Below are 3753 nucleotides of genomic sequence, written 5' to 3'. Positions count from 1 at the left end.
CCTGTATGCAACAATGCAATTAACCATTCTTCGTTACCTACTGGGATAAAGATGGGGCTTTCTACCCCTGTAAAGAGTTACAGTCTCCAAAACCCCGAGGGCCCATTCTGTCCTATAGGGTCACCATGATTCAGCACTGACTCGAAGGCAGTATGTTTGGAGGTCTTTTTTCTTTTTCTAACCTATGTAATGAAAGCTTTATAGTTTGGAAGAGCTGCGTCTGATTCTCGAATTCCCGTTACTTATTGCAAAACAGAAATCAGCTTCTTATTCAGAATCAGCTTATTCGGGGCACTTTTTCTCAAATACTAACCATTCTGGGAGACTAAGTTTTGACTAAAATCTTCAAGTAAAACCCAGGCAAATCCAGCGTGGGACTCAAGAATGGATTACCCAAATCAACAAGGGAAGCAGGGGCTTACTTGTGCTGACTTGCTAATCAGTAGTGAGCAATTTCACATGCTTTTCACCATATTCTTGTGCTTACTTTGCTGACTGGGTACTCTGGCCTGGTCAGGGATTGTAAATTTGTAACGATACTCTAATTCTGTAGAAAGGTGATCAATGGGATTGAGAGGGAGAGATGCCAGTCACCCCTAGAAGCAGAATCTTTGATGTGGTGGGAAAATATGAAACATTTCACTACATGTTAGTAACAAAGCACCAGGAAACCTGTAATAATAACCTTGCATATTGGGTAATCTGCTGTTGCAGATATGTATTTAGAATTATTCTAATGTGACCCATTAGCAGAAGACCAATTGAGAAGCAAGGCACGCGGTCTTTTGAGTGAGGATTACAACCTCTGTACGACACAGCTAACACAGACATACTTACATGCCACCAAGGAGAGTACAGTGCAGGAATTAAGTTCTTCCTGTGATTTACTAAGAATGTGTTGAAATTTGACCAGGTATGGTTTAGAGATGTGTCTCTATCCGGCTCTGGTCCAGATTTGCTTTTCATTGAATTTTCCACTTCTGTAGATGCTGTTCTAATAATCTCTGATGTTTTCATCCAGAAATTCCCTCCAAGTATCAAAATCCCATACTGCAAAGGAGCCTCATGCTCTTCCTCTGCACCTGCTCTATGTCCACGGCCAAGTTATACCTAGAATTTACTGTCCTGGTGTCCTTTTCGTATCTGACTTGATGGGCCTACATTAAGGTATACCCAAGTACTCCACCTTATGTACATTAAACAGAGACATTTTCCACTTTCATAACTAAATGTCATCATTTCTAATTTGCTAAAATAAAGATATCCTCTTGGTTTCTCAAATACTTTTCTGCTTAGAACATAGGCCTTATTTCGAAGCTTAGCAAACAGCATTATAAATGACAATAATATCGACGCCAGAGCTTAATTTCGGGTTTTATTGGTTTCCTGAGAGTCCTTGGATGACTGATGACTACAGGGTGGAGGTTCCAATACACTCAAAAAAGTCCTTTGGAAGAAATATGTAGTGGGCTGTCAATGAATGAAGAAAAGATGGTAAGAGAAATATGGAGTAATATTGAAAAGTAATATGGGCAAAATATTGAAAGATGCAGAGAGCACCAAAAAAGATGGAAAGAATGCAGTCGAGTGGGATGCCCAGTGGTTCTCCGGTCGCCAGGCAACCTCTGCGAGCGGAGCGCTGTGCTGGACCCGGAGCGGCGCGTCCACTGCCAGCGGCCCGGCCCGTGGTGCACCCGGCCGGCCGAGCTTGGCCCGAACCCCCTGCTGGTCTCAGGGATCCGGGCACGGCCTCCATGGCAGCTCCGCCTGACGCTCCTCCAGGGCCGCAGCTGGCGCCCTTAGTCGGCGGCGCCATGAAGCACTTGCGCCATGAAGCACTTGCCGTACTTCTGCCGCGGCCTGGTGGTGCGGGGCTTCGGCCGCGACTCCAAACAGCTGGGCATCCCCACGGCTAACTTTCCAGAAGAAGTAGTGGACAGTCTTCCAGCTGATGTGTCCACGGACATTTACTACGGCTGGGCCAGTGTGGGGATTGGAGCTGTCCACAAGATGGTGGTGAGCTTTGGGCAGAACCCCTACTACAAGAATACAAAAAAGTCCATGGAAACTCCCATCATCCATCCCTTCAAAGAGGACTTCTATGGGGAAACCCTCAGTGTGGCCATCATTGGCTACCTGAGACCGGAGAAGAACTTTGATTCTTTAGAATCACTGATTTCAGCAATTCATGGTGATATCGAGGAAGCTAAGAAACTGCTAGATTTGCCAGAACACTTGAAACTCAAAGAAGACAATTTCTTCCAGGTTGCAGAAAGCAAACTGCTCAATGGCCACAGCTGAGAAAACCATCGCATGTATTCATCTGCTGTCTCCTAACTCCGCCGCCACACCTGGGTTACTTTTAAAAAGCAGGCACTTCCCCACAGCTGTGAATGACTTTGAGTAGAACACTGTCGTTACTGCATTGTGCTCCAACTGTTAGCCTCGTCGTGCCACCCTCCGAAAAAGATTTATTTTTTTAAATCAAAAAATGTTTTTTTAATGTATGTGGCTAAATGTATCCCTAGGAAGATCTGTCTTAAGTTCTCATGATGGAAATAAAGTGCATATAAATATGGGCAAAAAAAGAATGCAGTCACTGAACCGAAAAGAATAATAGATGTATTGACTGGATTTCCTTGTATGCAGATTATATTATGCTATCACAGACAGCATTGCACTTCAAGATTGATCTTGAAATGACCTTTTTGACCACGGATGGAAGGCCAGTTCTCCTGATTGTGTCATTCCCAGGATAGTAAACCCTGTGATTATCAGATTCAAAATGGCCAATGGGAGTTCATTGCAGCTCACTAAGCTCTAGAATGTGCATCTTTATGCATCCCATTTCATTTTTAAAGACTTCACATTTTCCTAGGTTCATGCTTTTTACATTCCAAGTTCCAATTATTATTAGATTTTTTCAGCTGTTTTTTTCTCTCTCATTTTGAGTCGTGTCCAAATGGCAAATCAAGGACCCAAACACTTTCCACCCACAGACTTTACTACTCAAGAACCACTGGAGAAGATAGTTCTTCCTCAGGACTAATTTAAGCATCTTCTGACCTGAGAGTCTTGGCCTCTGTCACTATCTTTGACAAATTTCCCGTCTAGTCATTAGGCCTTTAGTGTCTGACAATGCTTCTATACTATCTGTAAAGTTTCAGTGGCTACTTTCTCTGAAGTGGACAGCCTATCCCTCTTTAGTCTGGAAGTTCTGCTGAAACCTGTTCATGTTGGGTGGCCATGTTGGTATTGGAAATATAAGTGATATAATTTCTAGAATCACAACAATGCACAGGCCAACATAGTACCACAACTGATAGACAAGTGATGGACATTTGCCATTAAAAGCATGGAATGGAACCAGTGACCCAGAGACAAACAGGAAGGCAAGAAAGCCAGGTCTTCATTGTGAACACATCGAGATTTAAAGATCTGGTGGAAAAAAGAGGGATTGGCAAAGAAGTTTGAGAAAGAAACTGAGACAACGGGAGATGAATCAGAACTATGAGACAATAGGGGTAGTATTAGTAGTAGCTTCAAATGGTGACATGCTTCAAAAACAAAGGTGGTCAGATTGTGTATGGTGGATTGCCACTAACGGGTCAAGTAAGATAAGAGCAAGAAGCTGACAATGTGTGATACAGTCTTTGACTTGACCTGAGCCAACTTAATGGGAGGAAGCAGAAGACTGTGTAACTGGGTTTCAGGAGAGAATGAGAGGTGAGAAAGTAGACCGTACATATAATT

At 43.3% G+C, this 3753-nt stretch overlaps 1 pseudogene; it reads left to right on the top strand.

The window, feature by feature from the left end:
• Positions 1-1723: 1723 nt before the first annotated feature.
• Positions 1724-2573, top strand: LOC142450748 (riboflavin kinase pseudogene; annotated as a pseudogene).
• The last annotated feature ends 1180 nt before the right edge of the window (positions 2574-3753 follow it).

This window comes from Tenrec ecaudatus, chromosome 6 (assembly GCF_050624435.1).
Source record: "Tenrec ecaudatus isolate mTenEca1 chromosome 6, mTenEca1.hap1, whole genome shotgun sequence".
Classification (NCBI taxonomy): domain Eukaryota; kingdom Metazoa; phylum Chordata; class Mammalia; order Afrosoricida; family Tenrecidae; genus Tenrec; species Tenrec ecaudatus.
Note: the sequence above shows the minus strand (reverse complement) of the source record. Positions and strands in the feature narration are given on the sequence as shown.